At 38.2% G+C, this 20273-nt stretch overlaps 1 non-coding gene and 1 pseudogene across 1 annotated transcript; one reads left to right on the plus strand and one right to left on the minus strand.

Moving 5' to 3' along the window:
* Positions 1-20273, minus strand: part of LOC129075529 (ferritin light chain-like) — an 84093-nt pseudogene that overhangs the window by 48127 nt on the left and 15693 nt on the right.
* Positions 18349-18455, plus strand: LOC129075549 (U6 spliceosomal RNA). The gene has a single exon (XR_008529650.1). It is a non-coding gene; the product is annotated as a U6 spliceosomal RNA (small nuclear RNA).

Here is a 20273-nt window from a genome sequence, read left to right on the forward strand (position 1 = left end):
CCCTGTTTAAATAATGGTGATTTTTATTGAGCAGATCAAACAGCTAATCTTGTGGAATCTTTGATAAATAAATTTTTTAAAAAATGGGTCAACAATTACTTCCAAATCCATTTTAGGTTTTTGGCACAACAATCCAACATTCACTTAGAAAGCCAACGGTTCTTTCAAAGTGTGGAGAAGGGGGGTAAAGACCCCCTTTTAATGTTTGCAATTTTCATGAGGAATCTTGTCCCACCCCACACTCCCAACTGTCACATTGATTATAGTTGTGCTATTAGAATTTGGTGCTTGAGAAAACATATACAGGCAAAAAGTCACTATGCATTCAACAGCACTTTAAAGGAATCAATTATAGCTACATCTATCTGCATTAAAAATATATATAGCACGCTTGTGGAATATATTGCTCTGATAGCTCCCTGCACTCTTCCTTCTTTGCTGCTTCACAACTTTTAGTTATTTCACTTATTCACTTGTGAACTAATTTAATGACCGTCTTCTCCACTACACTGTAAACTCCACGAGATCAGGGACTACCTCACTTTCTGCTCACTCTCATTTCTCCAAGGCTTGGCACACTACCTGGGACCTGGTAAATATTTGCCAAATGTTTGGCATGGGTGACACATTTTCTAGTGCAGTTTCTGGGTTTTTCTGTGGTTCTGACGGAACTAGTCAAAATTGAGCTTGCCTAAGTTTTCCAGAAGGTAAGAGGCAACATCCTCCTAGGTGAAACTGCACACATGTGGTTGTCAAACATTGTCTGTAGAATAACTTTATTCAATAAATACAAGTAAGTACAATGTGCAACTAGGAGATGAAACAGAGGATCTAAGTTCGTCGCAGTGGTGGGGAGATAATATTCAAGCCAATATCAAAAGGGTATGTATGAGTTTTCTGGACACAAGGGACGGCGTGCACCCTGGCCCTGAAATGGTAAAGAAGGATGAGGTGCTAGAAGGATAGAGAGAAGGCTGGTGGTGTGCCTACTGAGGAAACTGATGGTAAATCATTGGTCTTTGAGTTTGTAGTTCTTGAGATATAACAGTTAAATTTTATTTCTTATTTTGAGTTAGTAATGTGCATGTGATAAAAATTTCAAAAGGAATAAAAGGAAAGAGTGAAAAGTGTATTTCCCTTCCTGCCAGTCGTTCCTGCCACTGCCTACCCAGTTTCCTTCCCTAAAGGAACTGTTGTTACCAGTTTTTTAAGAGAAAATGTCCCCTTAAGGAAATTTTCAGGTTCCACATGTATAAAATGAATAAGTTAACAAATGAATATTTTTCTACTTTTCACCCCTGTTGAGATATACATCATCTTGCTAAGCATTCTTTCTTCCTTCTTTCTCTGCATGCGTGTGTGCAAGTGAGCATGCACATGGACACACACAGTTTTACAGAAATGGGGCTATAAAATAAAAGTTTTCACTGTGGACACCTTTCTTTAAAAAATTGACATCCTTTTTTCTTTACACTCTATACAAAAGTAACTAATGTGAATAAATTGGTACAGATCTTTGCATGCCTCCCTCCATGCTTATATAATTATATAAAAACATTTATATTACACATAGATAAGGAATGGTTTATACATTTTATTTTACAACAACGGCATCCTAGTATATATTTACACTACCACATCTTGCTATTCTCATTGAACAATACACCATGGAAACCACCTCATTCTGTGAAATGCTGGTATAAAAGGCCATGGATTGGATGTGTGATTCAATCAGCCATACTTCTCCTTACAAACACCCCTTGCATTTCTAGTGCTTTTATTTCTATGGAATAGATTCCCAAGAGTGTATTTGCAATTCTGAAGTGTACCTGTATTTTTAGTTTTAGTAGATAATACCAGATTCCTCTCCAGATAAGCTGTAAGTACTCGTTTTTTCACCAGCAATATATTAGAGTATACTTTCTTCAACATTTCTGCATTCAGTTTGGTAAAGAACAAAGTTAAGATAACCTGTCAACATGTTATCAGCTATTTGTTGGCCCAAATTGTGATATATGTTGAACACTGAAGATGCATGGGTAGACTCATCTTTGAAGCCAGAGCTCCAAGAAAATGCTTTCATTTTATCCATTTTATTTCAGCTTAGGCTAATAATCAACATGATACCTACCAGTTGTTGAGTGCTTCTGCTGCATCCAACATTTATTAAGCAGTATCTCATTTAAACCTTAGCGCTATGAGGAGATACCCTTATTCCTTCCATTTTACAAATGAAGAAATCTACACACAGAAGTTGAGAAATTTAGCAAAGATCACACAGCTAGTAAGTAGCAAAATGTGTCTTAGTTCAGCCTGAGAGCCTTAACCTTATTGCCACTAGACTTTGATTAGGATGTATACCTTTGGGCTACCAGAGGTTGAGGCTAGGCCTGATCTTTGTACAGGTACACCTTTGCCCTTTTATAAAGATAGCGAAAAGTAAAGTAGGGAGACACCCAAGGTCCCAAGTGCTCCATGTTTGGACCAGGCCAACTGGATGTAGGTGGCTTCATATTGCAACTCTTGAATGCCAAGCCCCTCCTGAGGGCCATAAAGCTGAGGAACGCATGATCCTAGGATGAGAGGCTAGAGTTGATGTGTGCAGTGAGCTTTGGGACGATTTTTATCTCCTGTCCCCAAGCAGAATTTCAGTCATTCAGGAACTGGAAGTCTTTCCTTAGGTGCTCTTCCTCCACAGCTACTTCGCTGCAGAATCTTTCCAGCCTATCCCAGCAAAATAAGGCAGGCTTCTGGGGAAAAAGTCTTGGAGCAACTAATCACCAGGTCTTAAGTGTACATTCTTGTAGCTCTGTCTCTGTGCTCACAAGAACAGATCAGGATGAATTCTTTAATGTCACTGTGATAGCACAATTACCTATGTAAATGGATTTGCGGAGGCTATTAATTTCCTGAGTGCAGAATTCCAGCCAAATCTTCCTTGTGAGAGAAAGTGATGGACACATTACAATTCTACCCCAAGAGATACTTACAAAGAGTTCGTAAGATGCAGATTAGTTTGCCAAATAAGGGGGATCATTGATATTAATGGTTTGGCTGGAAATTGTTTCACCTTGAAAGGATAATCAAAGTAACTATCAATTATTGAGCACCCAATAAATGGCAGGTGATTTACATACATTATCTCATTTGATCCTCACTACAACCCTAATGAAGTAGGTACCATTACCGTACCCATTCTTCAGATGAACCAACTGAGGCTCAGGGAGGTCACGTATCTTTCTGTCTATGATCATACAGCAAGTAAGTGATGGAAGCTGGAATTGGAATCCAGGAGTGTCTTAGCCTTCCTTAGCGTCCTACTAGGTTCCTAGCCTTCTCAGGCTTCTAGACCATCCCCTTTTCTTGGACAATGGCATCTAAGCATCATCAGACATTTATTATGACAATAGTTTTCATTTATTAAAGACTTTCTATATGCTAGACACTTAACATCTATCCTACCCATGGCTCCAAAACATGTGCTTTTTTTAAAATTTATTCTTCTCACTTCATCTCCAAAGGTAAAGTTTCCCTCTGCAGGATAAAACGACATGCTTCGTATTATTTGCAAAGATGATTGTTTTTACATAACCCGTCACAGGTAGGTCTTATGTCTGAGTCTTCTAAAACAGCAGTCCCCAGCCTTTTTCATTCCAGGGACAGGTTTTGTAGAAGACAATTTTTCCAAGGACCTGGGGTCAGGGGATAGTTTCAGGACAATTCAAGCACATTACATTCAAGCTCACCTTCAGCTCTGTAGCCTGGTTCCTAACAGGCCCGGAGGTTGGGATCCCCTGTTCCAAAGTACAAAGCAAACCTTGTGTGCTCTTGTCTCTCGGCCCTCAGGAACATTATAGAAATTAGACTGACAGACCTGTTGACCAAACTCCTCAAGGGAATTATTTCTGTGGTGAAAAGCAGTAATGACTATGGGCCAATTTAGAGTACTGTGGTGGGAAGTTGGAAGAAACCTTATTTTCAAGATAGTTCCTCTAAAACTCTCAGCTCTTCCATTTTTCAGCTGTATGTCCTTGTATAAAGGAAGGCACAAAATCTGCATGAGCTCTCACAGATGTAAGAGGAGATTAGAATGGGAATTCCCAAGTCCCTAACCAGCCTTTTTCATAGCAGAACCAAGGGCTGCAGGCCCCCAAACCTTACCTTAAATCTCACTCTCTTGAGCCTACTAGATTCTAGTACTCCTTGCCCATTCTGTTTGAAATGCCAACCATTTAATCAGTGGTACTCAGTCCTGACTGAACCCCAGAATCATATGGGGAGCTTTTAGAAAAAGCAGTCATTCACTGAGTATCCAGTAAGTGACAGGTGATTTACATACACTATCTCATTTGATCTTCCTAACCCTAATGAGGTAGGTACCATCATTGTGCCCATTTTACAGGGGACTCAAGGGATTCTTGTCCTCTCCCCTAGCAAATTTGATTCAATTGATCTGGGCCTCAGAATTTTTTTAAAAAGCTTCCCAGGTCATTTTAATGGCAGCCAGGTCTGAGAGATCCTGACTGAGATTTAAAGTGTTGAGTCCTGTTATGGCTTGAATGCTTGTGTCCCTCCAAATTTATATGTTGAATTCCTAACCCCTCAAAGTGATAGCATTTGCACATGGGTCCTTGGGGAAGTAATTATTTTTTTTAATATTTTATTTCTTTATTTTTTACAGAGGAAGGGAAGGACAAAGAGAGAAACATCAATGTGAGGTTGCCTCTTACTTGCCCCCTACTGGGGTCCTGGCCTGAAACCCAGGCATGTGCCCTGACTGGGAATGGAACCGGCAACCTTTTGGTTTACAGGTTAGCACTCAATCCGCTGAGCCACACCAGCCAGGGCTCTTGGGGAAGTAATTATATTTAGATTAGGTCATGAGGGTGGAACCAATAGGGTTAATGCCCTTACAAGAAGAGGAAAACAGAGCTCCCCTTTCTCTCTGAGAATACATTAAGGAAAGCCTGTGCAAGTATAAATTCATTTGTAAAGGTAAATATATAGACAAATACAGAATACTATATTATTGTAACTGTCATGGGGAAATAGGGGAAATAATTTTTCATTTAATAATAAAAGTTAAAAGTCAAAAGTATTAAAACAACCAAAACTATACATATATGTTAATGGATACACAACATAAATAGGTGTAAATTGTGGCATAAATATCTAAGTGTGGGATGAGAGTAAAAGTGTAGTTCCTGTGTACAATTGAATTAAGTTGTTATAAGCTTAAATATACTTATTACCATAAGTTATTTTATGTAAACCCCATGATAACCACAAAGAAAATACATATAGAAGTTACACAGATGACAAAGAGAAAGGAATCAAAGAATATCAATACAAAAAATTAATGAAATATAAAGGAAGACAGCTGGAGAGAAAAAGAGGGACAAAAGAACTATAAAACAGAAAACAATTAACAAAATGAACACATTACATCCTTCCCTAGCAACAATTACTTTAAATGTAAACAGAATAAATTTTCCAATGAAAAGCCACAGAGCAGCTGAATGGATGAAAAAAACTACAAAAGACTCACTTTATTTTTCTTTATTTCTTTTTTATTTTTCAATTGTAGTCCACCTACCATATTATATTAGCTTCAGTTGTATAACATCGTGGTGAGATGTTTATATAACTTATAAAGTGATCAACCCAATAAGTCTGGTAGCCATCTGATATAGCTATATTTTATTATATACTCTAGTCCTTATGTTGTACTAAATAGCCCCATGATTATTTTTATTTAAATAATTTTTAATTTCTCAGTTAGAGTTGATGTACAATATTATATTAATTCCAGGTGTACAACACAGTGATTATACATTTATATAACTTAAAAAGTGATCACTCTGATAAACCTAGTAGCCACCTGGCACCATACATAGTTATTACAATATTTCTGACTATGTTCCCTATGCTCCCTGTGACTATTCTATTTTGTAACTACCAATTTGTACTTCTTAGTCCCGTAATCATTTTTACCCATCTCCCAAACACCCTCCCATATGGCAACTATAAATTTGTTCTCTACATCTATGAGTCTGTTTCTGTTTTGCCTGTTCATTTATTTTTATTCCACAAATAAGTGAAATCATCTGGCCCTTATCTTTTTCTGTCTGACATATTTCACTTAGCATAATACCTTCAGGTCCATTTGCATTGTATAGATGGCAAGACTTCATTTTGTTTAATGACTGAATCATATTCCATTAGAATATGCAACAGTTCTTTATTCATTGATCAGTTGATGGACACTAAGGTTGCTTCCATATCTTCTATATTGCAAATAATGCTTCAATAAACATATAGCTATATATATCATTTCAATTTAGTGTTTTGGGTTTCTTTGGATACTCAGAAGTAGAGTTGTTGGGTTCTTCTTTGCCTCTTGTTATAACCTTTGTTTTAAAGTCTGTTTTGTCTGGTATAAGTACTGCTACCCTGATTTTCCATTTGTTTGTTTGCTTGTCTCCATTTTCATGAAATATCTTGTCCCTTTATTTTTAGTTAGTTTTTCAACCTGAAGTAAGATATGTAAGGGTCCTGTTTTGTCTGTTTTGTTATCCATTCAGCCACGAGATGTCTTTTGATTGAATCATTTAATCCATTTGCATTTAAAGTAATTGTTTTTTTCCCCCTCTTAACACATTTATGCATGCATGCATGCATGTATGTATGTATGCATTTACCATTGTTCAAGTACAGTTGTTTCAATTTTCCGGACACCACTTTCCCACCCACCCCCACCTCCCATGCTCAATCCTACACCCACTTTGGCTCTGGCCATGAGTCCTTTATACATGTTCCTTGATGGCCCTTCTCTTTCTTTCCCCTGTTATCCCCCCCTCTCCTCCCCTCTGGTTACTGTCAGTTTGTTTTATATTTCCATGTCTCTGGTTATAATTGGCTTGCTGCTTTATTTTGTTGATTAGGTTCCACTTATAGGTGAGATCATATGGTATTTGTCTTTCACTGCCTCGCTTATTTCACTTAGCATAATGTTCTCCAGTTCCATCCATGTTGTCATGAAAGGTAGGAGCTACTTCTTTCTTTCTGCTACATAGTTTTCCATCGTGTAAATGTACCATAGTTTTTTGATCCACTCATTTACTGATGGGCACTTGGATTGCTTCTACCACTTGGCTATGGTAAATTGTGCTGCTATGAACATTGGGGTGCATAGGTTCTTTTGAATTGGTGTTTTGGGATTCTTAGGGTATAATCCCAGCAGTGGAATTGCTGGGTCAAAATACAGTTCCATTTTTAGCTTTCTGAAGAAATTCCAAACTGTTTTCCACAGTGGCTGCACCAGTCTGCATTCCCACCAACAGTGTACTAGAGTTCCATTTTCTCCACAACCTCACCAGCATTGTTGTTTGTTGATTTGTTTATGATGGCCATTCTGACCTGTGTGAAGTGGCATCTCATTGTGGTTTTAATTTGCATCTTTCTTGCTGAGCATCCTTTCATATGTCTCTGGGTCCTCTGTATGTCCTCCTTGGAGAAGTGTCTCTTCAGGTCCTTTGCCCATTTTTTTAATTGGATTGTTTGTCTTCCTAGAGTGGAGTCGTGAGTTCTTTATATATTTTGGAGAACAAACCCTTGTCTGAGGTATCATTGGCAAATATATTTTCTCATATGGTTGGTTCCCTTTTCATTTCAGTGATGGTTTCTTTAGCTGCGCAGAAGCTTTTTAATTTGATGAAGTCCAATTTGTTTATTCTTTCCTTTATGTTCCTTGCTCTAGAGGATGTATTGATGAAAGTATTGCTGTGTGGAATACCTGAGATTTTCCTTAAAGTAATTGTTTATAGATATGTTTTTTTATTGCCATTTTATTATTCATATTTTTAAAATATTTTTCTTCTTGTTAAAGAATACCCTTTAACATTTCTTATAATACTGGTATGGTAGTGATGAACTTGTTTAGCTTTTTCTTGTCTGGGAAGCACTTTATCTGTCCTTCAATTCTAAATGATAGCCTTGCTGTGTAGAGTAATCTTGATTGTAGGTCATTGTTTTTCATCACTTTGAATATTTCTTGCTGATCCCTTCTGACCTGTGAGGCCTCTTTTGAGAAATCAGCTGACAGTCTTATGTGAGCTTCCTTGGGGGTACCTAACTACTTTTCTCTTGTTGCTTTTAAGATTCACTCTTTGTTTTTAACCTTTGTCATTTTAATTATGTTGTGTCTTGGTGTGTGACTCTTTGGGTTCATATTGTTTGGTATTCTCTGTGCTTCCCAGATTTTATGTCTATTTCCTTATCAGGTTAGGGAAGTTTTGCATCATTATTTTTTCAAATAGGTGTTCAATTCCTTCCTCTCTCTTCTGCTTCCAGCAGTCCCATGATGCAAATATTGGTATGCTTAAAGTTGTCCAAGAGGCTTCTTAAAATATTCTCATATTTTTTGGATTCTTTTTTATTTTAAAAAAACTATTTTGTTTATTTAATTTTAGAGAGGGGAAGGGAGGGATAAAGAGAGAAACATTAATGTGTGGTTGCCACTTGAGTGCTGTCTACTGAGGATTTGGCCTGCAACCCAGGCATGTGCCCTGACTGGGAATTGAACTGGCAACCCTTTCGTTCACAGGCTGGTGTTCAATCCACTTAGCCATACCAGCCAGGGCCTTCTTTTTGCTCTTCTGATTGGGTGTTTTTTGCTTCCTTATCTTATCTTCCAAATTGTTGATTTGATCCTCTGCTTCATCCACTCTACTGTTGATATCATGTAATGTATTTTCATTTCAGTTATTTTTCTTATTGTTTTTAAAAAAGTTTTCTATCTCTGTTTTTATGTTTTTTAACAGAAAAACATATTTTTGTTGAGGTCCTCACTAAGTTCAACTAGTCTTCCCCTAAGTTCCTTGAGCACCCTCGTAACCAGTGTCTTGAACTCTGCATCTGGGAGATTGCTTGTCTCCATTTGGTTTAGTTCTTTTTCTGGAGTTCTGTTCTGTTCTTTCATTTAAGCATATTTCTTTGCCTCCTCATTTTGGCAGCCCCCCTGTGTTTGTTTCTATGTGTTACATAGCGCTGCTATGCTTACTGGTCTTCATATAGTGGGCTTATGTAGTAGGCATCCTGTTGGTCCCAGTGGCACAGCCTCCCCTATCACCTAATCTGGGCACTCCAGACCCACTCCCCATGTAGGCTGTGTGTAACCTCTTATTGTAGTTGAGTCTTGATTGTTGTTGTTATGTCAATGGGAGTGATTTAACTGCAAGCCAATATGATATGAGGACTAGCCACAACCTCCATGGAGCATCTTCTATGCAGGTGCTGACTCCACAAAGCAGGACTTGCTTCATCGGGGCTCTGGTGCCCACTGAGTTCACCCCTTAAGTCTATCACTTTTCATGGTAGTAGGGTGGTGCTTTGGAATGGTATGAAGCTGTCTACTGGGTGCACTGGTTCTGTGGCCTCCTGTGAGGTACAGGCCAAGGTCAACCATCAGCTGTGCCCTGCCCAGGGCCACCAGGCATGAGTTACAATGTGATCTGCAGATGGCTCTTACTTGTGCTATGCTTGGAGGTGTCCAGGAGAGGCCAGGCTTAAATTCAAGAGCAGCAGTCACTAGTGCCAAGCCTTGGGCTACTTAGCAAAAAGTAAAGGGCACACTGAGGCCAGATGCTGCTTGTTTGAGAGATTTTAGGAAAGTCTGCAGCCTGAGCCAAGACAGGCTGTTTGCATGGATAAGCCCCTGGAAACTGCTTGGGTGGTCCCACAAGTTGGGTGGGGCAGGATCTCAGGGAGTCACCAGGCAGGTCAGGCCATGTTAATCAGGTTGATGAAGACTCAGATATTGCACCTACCTGCTGGCTCTGTGATGGGGTAGGCTCAGCAAAAGAACAAATGGCACTGCCAACACTTCTGTCTGGGAGAAAGCTGTCCTTCTTGCCCTCGCTCTGATGCCAGACAATTCAGTTTGTCCCTACATGTCCCTGGCACCTTTTAAGCTTCTGTCCCTGCACTGGAGCTCAGAGTCAGTGATTTGTTCAGTAAGTCCATGAACAGGCCCTTTAAGAGGAATGCCTGTTGCTCCAGCCACCCTCCATCACACTCATCCCTGTTGGTTTTCATAGCCAGAAATTGTGTTCTCTCTTCCTGGCACTGGAATCCTGGGATGGGGGGCCTGGTGTAGGGCTGGGATACCTTGCTCCATAGGGGAGGATTTTTATCTGCCACAAGTCAGTATGCAGCCTGCTCTGCATCTCTGCCCCTCCTACAGTCTCCATGTGGCTTCTCCTTTATATCGTTAGTTGTAGGACTTCTGTTCAGCTAGATTTAAGGCAGTTTTGTATGATGGCTGTTGTGTATTTTAATTGTAATTTTGATACGGTTGTGGGAGGATATGAATACTGCATTTACCTACACTGCCATCTTAACTGGAAGCCTGCAAGAGACTCACTTTAGATTTTAGGACATAAAAGGGATGGAAAAAGATATTCCATGCAAATGGTAACTAAGAGAGATAGGGTTGGCTATATTTATATCAGACAAAATAGACTTTAAGTCAAAAACTGTCACACATGACAAAGAAGGGTATTATATAATGATAAAAAGGCTCGTTCAGTTCCATGGTTGCCTGGGGTCTCTGGCCAGTCTTCCTGGTCAGGCAGAGCTGAAGGCTTTTCTCTACAGTTGTATGCAACCTCCTCAGACAAAGAGACAAAGTTTGCCTCTTTCACTGTGTGGTATGAGCTCTGTGACTGGTATGGACCATGAGCTTCGGATCCAAACCAGATAGATCCCTGGCTAATCAGGGACACTGGCTTAACTTTGAAAATGGGCAGAACCACTGACTGGGATCTCTGTGTGGGTGCTGCTGTTAGTAGCAGTATGGTCCATTGAGATCTGTGGGCTCATTCCTGTAAGCCTCACTCCCTTCTCCATATCTATTTGATCCCCATTGATCTGATCCTGCCAATTCCCTCAGCTGTCGCTGTGAGGCGAGGTCCAATTTGGCCTCCTGGTGTGCATCTACCAGTGCCAGGAAAGCTGGATGCCCACTTTGGGCTTGCTTTATTCCTGTGGAGAAGCTATAGGCCTAGGGGTCCTCTTGGTGCTGTACTGTAATATCCTGGGGGAGGAGTGGTGCAATCAAAACAAATCTGTTCCACTTACCTCTCTAACACAGCCCTTCTTGGTCTCTGTAGTCGAAGGGTGTGATTCAGCCTCACCTCCAGGTTGTGGGATTTTCACAAAGGTGTCTTGTCTATGAATAGTTTCTAACTGCTCATTTTGTGAGGAGGAGACTGAAGTCAAGAATGACATATTCTGCCATCTTGACCTTTCTCTCTCTTTACTCTTCCTTCTTTCCTTCCTTCTCTTCCTCTCTCTCTCTTTCCCTTCCCGCTCTCTCTGCCCTCCCTTCAATTGTTCCCTCCCTTACTTTAGAGTGCTTATTACTCTCTGGAGTAATTTAGAGTACTTATAAGATGTTCCAGTCTCATCTTGCATATTTCCTGGTTCTGAACTGCAATCCCAGGAACCATGTAGGAGCAACATGAAATGCCAATAAAAGTAAGCATGGGATATAGAGAATGTGGAAGAGGACCAAAATTATATTCTATTCAATATGAGCCTCCACACCAAAATTTCAAAACACATGTAAAAATACACTAGGTAAGACCACCATGGAAATAATCAATCAGAATGTGAATTTATTCAGGATGAAGAGATTTTACAGTAAGGACTGTCAAAGAGTTTTTTAAAAAGTATATTGAGGATGTTCAAAGAGGAATACAAATAACTTGCATTAAAAATGGCAGGAAATTATGAAACAAGCATAAATTATGCATACATTATGAAAAAAACAAATGAAAAATGAGACCAGATAGATATGAAAAAAGCAATCAGAAATTTTGGAAAAGGAAATAAAGTCATTTAACTGCAAACTCAAGAGAATTTAAACTTGGGATTAGACACACAGAGAAAATAGTGAAATGTAAGACAGTACTGAGGAATTTTAAATGTAGTACAGAAAGAGAATATTGTTTAAAATGCAACATAACAGTGATGATATATAGACTATAAATTGAGAGGCTTCAACAAGTATTCCACAGAAGTTAGTGAGACGGCGAAGAGGATTGCAGAGAAATAGTATTTGCTGATATAATAACAAAAATTCCCAGTATTGAAGAAACACCTGAGTCCTCAGTTCTGGAGTATACTTCGGGTATTGTGCATGATAAATGAAAGTAAATACACAGCTAGATGCAGCAAAGTAAAACTGTACAGGATTAAGATAATACTTTTAAAACTACAAGAAAAAAGATTGATTACTTTTGAAAAAACAGCAATTAAACTCATAGTAAAAAGGCTATTATCTTGAAAGTGCTAAAAAATAATTCTCAAGACTGAGAATGAAATAAAGTATTTTGGGGCATGCAAAGACTCAACAACTTTAGAGCACAGAGACCCTTAAAATTGCTCACTTTAAACATGGATGGTTTGTTGTTAAGTCAATTTTACCTCAGTAAAGCTGTTCAAAACAAAAGTGAAAACAAAAAGAAAACAAAAAGCTCAGAGACTAGAGCCCAATTATGAAGGGCTTCAGACAATGAAATGCATCTCTCCTATGGCACAATTAGTGTATTTGTTACCTGGAGAGGCAAAATGTTTTTTATCAGTTTTACTGAGACATAATCCACATGTCCTATGATTCAACCATTTAAATGTAGAAATCAACATTAAAATGTACAATTAAGCACCTAATGTTCATAATTTAATGACTTTCAGTGTATTCACCGAGTTGTATTTTTAGTAATATGCATGAATTAAAACAAATAATTATAATCAGGAAGAAAATACAGTATAATTTTCTTTTATAAAACATTTTATGTAAAATTATCATAGTAAAAAATCATAAGAAAATTTTAATATCAAAATGTGCAAAAGGTACAATTGAGGCAACTATTGCAATACTAAATCATACAATTGATGAAAGACTTTATTTTGATTTTTATGTAGTATTCAAATAATTAATCATTAAGGCATACATTTCGTGTTTAAATATATTTTTCAGATTTAGTGTTACATTTATTTTCAAATGTTGTAGAAGTTTCATTACTTTCCAAATGCTACCCTTCGAACTGCACACTGTTTTACTGATTTACACATAAATAGAAACAAGCGATTACACAGAATCAGAGCTAAAGTTACACAAGTTGCTCTTTGTCTTTATGATCACTGTGCTCTAATTTTTAATACAGAATCTACTTCTTAAACATGGAATATGTATATTATATTATTAGCACAGGGACTGAAGTCTAGATGTGTGCTCAAAGCAAGCTCAAAGACTTCAAAATTGTTAAGAACTTACTTTAGAAAATAACAGCCTGGGTCTGGGGCCAAGGATTTAACAAGGATTTACCCAATTTAACTTCACTGTAGAATACAATGTTTAAAACAGGAGTACTAAAAATTGGCTGATTTAGACCTTACATACACAGTATCCCTTATCCGTGTATTCACATACCCGCGGTTAACAGCGGTCCAAATACATTAAATGGAAAATTACAAAAATATACAATTCACAAGTTTTAAATTGGGCCCTGTTTTGAGAAGTCTGGAAATCTTGTGCTGTCCTGCTTCCACCTGCATGAGATGTGACTCATCCCATTGCCCACTGTCTCCACACTGTATACCCTACCTGCCTGTTAGTCACTTAGTAGCCATCTCAGGTATCAGAGAGAGAGAGAGACCACATTCACATAACTTTTATGACAGTATATTGTTACAATTATTCTATTTTATTATTAGTTATTGTTAATCTCTTACTATGCCTAGTTTATAAATTAAACTTTATCATAGGTATATATGTATGAAAACGAAAGAACATAGTATATATAAAATTTGGTACTATCTGAAGTTTCCGATCTTAGAACATATCCCCTGCAGACAAGAGGGGGCTAGTGTGTGTGTATGTGTGTGTGTGTACACATATACATATATATTTTGATTTTTAATTTTTGAATCATGTTTATTCTATTACAGTTGTCTCAGTTTTTCCCCCTTTGCCCTCCTCCACCGATCCCACCCTGCCCCCCGCCACAGTCAAAGCCCACTCTGTTGTCCATGTCCATGGCTCATTCATACATGTTCTTTGTTTAGTCCCTTCTCCTTTTTTCTACCATCATCTTCCTTCCCCATCCCCTCTGGTCACTTCCAGTCTGCTCCAGATTTCCTTCCCTATGGTTAATTTTGATCATTAGTTTCTTTTGTTGAATAGTTTCCACTTACAGGTGATATCACATGGTATTTGTCTTTCACCAATTGGCTTATTTCACTTGGCGTAATATTCTCCAGTTCCATCCCTGTTGTTGCAAAAGGTAAGAGTTCACTCTTTCTTTCATTTTAAAATGCAGATTTCTTTTATTTATTTATTTATTTATTTATTTATCTATCTATCTATCTATCTATATGTCAAGATCCATTATAAAATATTAAAAAAATTAAATCCATTATAAAGTCTCAGCAATGAAAACAACATGACACCAGCACAGAAATAATCAAGTAGATCAAAGAAATAAAATGAGCATCCTAGAAACAAATGTATATATCTGTCTAACAATAGAATATATGATTAAGCTGATATTTCAAATCGATGGTAAAAATAAGGCTTATTCAACAAATAAGGTGCATGGACCACTATTACTTGAAATAAAACTAATACAGAGCCCTATTTCACATATTATACAAAAAATATTCAAGTGAGTTAAAAATCAAAATGAAGTATCTCAGGAGTTTTAGGAGAAAAAACAAAATAATATTTTCCTGACTCTGAAGTAAAATATTGAAACCCAGAAGCTATAAAGTAAAATATTGACAATATGACTATATTAAACATTTAACACTAGACAGTAATATACATATGCAAAAATTAAGGGACAAGGAATAGAATAGGAAAGTATTCACAACACATCTAAAAAAATGTTAATAGTTCTTTTTTTCAGGGAAAAAAATTCCACAGACATTTAATCAAAAAATGGATAAAGAATAGCAAAAAGTCATATAAAGCTTTTTAAAAGTAATAGAAATAAGCGAGAAATATACAAAAACAGATTTAGTTTCAACAAGCAATAAAGGAACAATTAAAATAACACATCATCGTCACAATCATATTACTGAGTATTGAAATTATTGGTAATATCGAGTATTGGTGACTGTGAAAGGAACTGGGTATTCATAGACTCTTTTTCTTTATCTTCTTAAAGCAGTCCCTTTAGCATGTCTTGCAATGCTGATTTACTGGCGGTGTATTTTTTTAGCCTTCTTTTGTCTGGGAAACTCCTTATTTCACCTTCCCTTTTAATTGAGAGCCTTGCTGGGTAGAGCAGTCTTGGTTGCAGGCCTTTGCTTTTCATTACCTAGAATATTTCTTGCCATTGCTTTCTGGCTTGTAGTGTTTCTGGTGAGAAGTCGGCCGCTAGCCGTACCGGGGCTCCCTTACATGTTACTGCCTCTTTCTCCTTGCTTCCTTTAGGATTCTCTGTTTGTCTTTGACATTTGCCATTTTAATGATGACGTGTCTTGGAGTGGGTCCCATTGAGTTCCTCTTGAATGGGACCCTCTGTGCTTCCTGGACTTGTGTGACTTTTTCTCTCCTCAAATCAGGGAAGTTTTCCATCATTACTTATTCAAACAGGTTCTTTATCTCTTAGCTCCTCTTCTCCTTCCGGTATCCCTATTATATGGATATTATTACGTTTCAGGTTGTCCTGCATTTCCCTCAATGCCTCTTCATTCTTTTTGAGTCTTTTTTCCATTTTCTTGCTCTTCCTGGGAGCTTTTTTCCTACCTTATCTTCCAGCTCACTGATTTGATCCTGTGCTTCATCTAGCCTGCTTTTGATTCCTTCTACTGTGTTCTTCAATTCAGAAATGGTATTCTTCGTTTCCTCTTGTCTCTTATTGATAGTTTCTATGTCCTTTTTCACGGTGATATAGTTTTCAATAAGGTCCTCGTAGTTTCCCTGTAGTTTTTGGTAATTCTCTCTAGCTCCCTGAGCTCATCGAGCTTTCTTAGGACCATTGTTTTGTACCCAATATCTGATAGTGTACTTGCCTCTATTTCATTTAGTTCTCTTTGTGGGATTCCTGCTTTCCTTTTGACTGCAGAGTGTTTTGTTGTCATCCCATTATTTGTGAGGCTCTTCCCTTTTGCTCCTGCTTCTTAAATTGATCTCTTGATTTCCTGACTTTGTGGTGTGAGCTTCTATGGTAGGAGACCGCGGTTTTTTTTCTTTCTCTAATAAAGCTTTATTGATGGGTACTGAAATTTGAATTTCATATAATTTTCACATATCATGAAATATTTTCCGTTTGAATTTTCTCAATCATTTAAAATGATTTTCTTAGTTCTTGGGCCATAAAAAAAACAGGCAGAAAAGGAACATGGATTGATTCATACCCTCCCAGGTGTGAATCAAATAAAATTAAATAAGGACACATCATGTTGGAGGGATTGTAGAAAAGATATCCAAAGTGGAAGCATATGGTAAAGAATGGAAGGGGACAGAACAAACCACTGAATGCAGGTGGCTGTGGGGAATGTCTTGGAGAAAATACGCCCCCCGCCAACCCCATCATGAGATCCACCAGAATTGAACATGGGGAAATGAGGAAGGATAGCAGGTCATTTTGGAATGAATCTTCAGCGGGTATGGAGGAACCACCCTGTTTCTCCAACCATAGCACTTTGGTCTCCCTGCCCCCAAAGAGGTGTCAGGAGCAGTGCTTTGTGATCTCTAAGCCATGTCAATGTTGCCATAGGCTAGGAACCACTGGCCATTTCCTCAGTGACCAAATAAAGCTGAAGGGTGTGGCTCCTCATCACCTAGCAGAGGGCATATATCTCCATGTAGAAGGGCCAACAGCACTGGGGGATGACCATTGGGAGGCCTAATTTGGCTGCGGAAATCCACACACCTGAGGACCTTAGGATAAATATGGAACAAAAAACTATAAGAATAAAACAACAAACCCCAAGAAACAAAAGGAAGAAAGAAATGAAGATTCCTTGTCAGCCAAAGACCAAGGGCAGTGGCAAGGTCAGATAACCCTACCCATACTCCTCTTCTTTCCCACTGATCTCCTTAAGACTCCTGCTCTACCCTTGCCTGGCACAAACCCCTTCCTCAGCCCACATCTCTATTTATGATGCCCCCCTTCCTACACATTCCCATCCTTTTCTCCCAAACCAATGCCCTGCTGACTTACCTGATTGCCCTTCTAGGTGCAGAAGAACACCATGAAGGTAAAAAGCTCCATTCAAAGAAATTCAAGAAGAAAATCTTCTCAATCATCCTCCTCTTGTTCAAGGATGTCTGGCAGAGCAATAAGGCCAACAATATTCATCTGTTCCCACAAACTGCATAAGACACAAAATGGAAAGGCACATAGCAGGAACAAGGGCCACTGGAATATCACACCATTCCAAGTAACATGCTGTGCAGCCAGTAAATACAAAGCCTGGGCAAGAAATGTAGAACGAGCTACAGCATCTTCAGGAGGCATTGTGAAGAAATGGCTACATACCAGAACCAAATCTCAGACCACGAGGGTGAACTGATATTCATTAAAATAAAGTCAGCACGTTATGAAATGGAGATTTGTGTGCCTGTCTGTGATATGGAGGGAGGAAGGGAATTAAAGGAAGAGTCAGGAATGTGAGAAGAAAGGAAGGTGGTGCTCCTGGAGGTTTGGGGGCCAGACTGGCAGGTCCATAGTTAGCCAAACATTGGAGGATAAGGACTGGGTGAGGGCTGAGAACTGAAGACAAATGTCCTCAACACTTTGTCCCACAGGCAAGAAGAAAGGGACTTTGGTGGTTCTACATGTGTTTGGGGTGAAGAGGGAGGGTAATTTCAGAGTTGTGGTTGCCAGAACCCAGGTCGCTTATGTAATTAGAGTAGGTATGTTGTGCCTTACCTGATGCTGTACGTGACTAAAGGCCCTCAGAAGGACAAGATACTGACCCTACAGAAAGCCAAAGACAGCACCCCCCATATTAAAATAGTGAGGTTTGGAGGCCAAAACCCAACACTGATTAGGTCACTTTCTTGCTAAGCTTGGGGTGGAGCAGCGGTCTACCAGGGGTGAGGCCGTGAGGCCCACCTGCAGGCAGTAAAGGAAAACACTGTCCACAGAGAATTTTAATGTAAGAATGATAAACATGAGTAAAAGTCAGTCTTGGTTTTATAAGCATCATAACCAAGCATTTCTACTTTTTTGCTCTCCCCGACCCTGCCACAACACACCAGTCTTTCTTTGGTCTAAATTCTAAAAGAGGTGTTGTGGTTAATATTAAGTTTTAATATATACTAGTCCCGTGCTCACTCCGGCAGCACATATACTAAAACTGGAACGATACAGAGAAGATTAGCATGGCCCCTGCACAAGGATGACATGCAGATTTGTGAAGTGTTCCATATTTTTGAAATAGAGGCAAGTACACTATCAGATATTGGGTACAAAACAATGGTCCTAAGAAAGCTCGATGAGCTCAGGGAGCTAGAGAGAATTACCAAAAACTACAGGGAAACTACGAGGACCTTATTGAAAACTATATCACCGTGAAAAAGGACATAGAAACTATCAATAAGAGACAAGAGGAAACGAAGAATACCATTTCTGAATTGAAGAACACAGTAGAAGGAATCAAAAGCAGGCTAGATGAAGCACAGGATCAAATCAGTGAGCTGGAAGATAAGGTAGGAAAAAAGCTCCCAGGAAGAGCAAGAAAATGGAAAAAAGACTCAAAAAGAATGAAGAGGCATTGAGGGAAATGCAGGACAACCTGAAACGTAATAATATCCATATAATAGGGATACCGGAAGGAGAAGAGGAGCTAAGAGATAAAGAACCTGTTTGAATAAGTAATGATGGAAAACTTCCCTGATTTGAGGAGAGAAAAAGTCACACAAGTCCAGGAAGCACAGAGGGTCCCATTCAAGAGGAACTCAATGGGACCCACTCCAAGACACGTCATCATTAAAATGGCAAATGTCAAAGACAAACAGAGAATCCTAAAGGAAGCAAGGAGAAAGAGGCAGTAACATGTAAGGGAGCCCCGGTACGGCTAGCGGCCGACTTCTCACCAGAAACACTACAAGCCAGAAAGCAATGGCAAGAAATATTCTAGGTAATGAAAAGCAAAGGCCTGCAACCAAGACTGCTCTACCCAGCAAGGCTCTCAATTAAAAGGGAAGGTGAAATAAGGAGTTTCCCAGACAAAAGAAGGCTAAAAAAATACACCGCCAGTAAATCAGCATTGCAAGACATGCTAAAGGGACTGCTTTAAGAAGATAAAGAAAAAGAGTCTATGAATACCCAGTTCCTTTCACAGTCACCAATACTCGATATTACCAATAATTTCAATACTCAGTAATATGATTGTGACGATGATGTGTTATTTTAATTGTTCCTTTATTGCTTGTTGAAACTAAATCTGTTTTTGTATATTTCTCGCTTATTTCTATTACTTTTAAAAAGCTTTATATGACTTTTTGCTATTCTTTATCCATTTTTTGATTAAATGTCTGTGGAATTTTTTTCCCTGAAAAAAAAGAACTATTAACATTTTTTTAGATGTGTTGTGAATACTTTCCTATTCTATTCCTTGTCCCTTAATTTTTGCATATGTATATTACTGTCTAGTGTTAAATGTTTAATATAGTCATATTGTCAATATTTTACTTTATAGCTTCTGGGTTTCAATATTTTACTTCAGAGTCAGGAAAATATTATTTTGTTTTTTCTCCTAAAACTCCTGAGATACTTCATTTTGATTTTTAACTCACTTGAATATTTTTTGTATAATATGTGAAATAGGGCTCTGTATTAGTTTTATTTCAAGTAATAGTGGTCCATGCACCTTATTTGTTGAATAAGCCTTATTTTTACCATCGATTTGAAATATCAGCTTAATCATATATTCTATTGTTAGACAGATATATACATTTGTTTCTAGGATGCTCATTTTATTTCTTTGATCTACTTGATTATTTCTGTGCTGGTGTCATGTTGTTTTCATTGCTGAGACTTTATAATGGATTTAATTTTTTTAATATTTTATAATGGATCTTGACATATAGATAGATAGATAGATAGATAAATAAATAAATAAATAAATAAATAAAAAGAAATCTGCATTTTAAAATGAAAGAAAGAGTGAACTCTTACCTTTTGCAACAACAGGGATGGAACTGGAGAATATTACGCCAAGTGAAATAAGCCAGTTGGTGAAAGACAAAT

The sequence above is a fragment of the Pteronotus mesoamericanus genome, unplaced genomic scaffold, assembly GCF_021234165.1.
Source record: "Pteronotus mesoamericanus isolate MK-2021 breed Mesoamerican mustached bat unplaced genomic scaffold, CSHL_Meso_final contig_55, whole genome shotgun sequence".
NCBI classification, from domain to species: domain Eukaryota; kingdom Metazoa; phylum Chordata; class Mammalia; order Chiroptera; family Mormoopidae; genus Pteronotus; species Pteronotus mesoamericanus.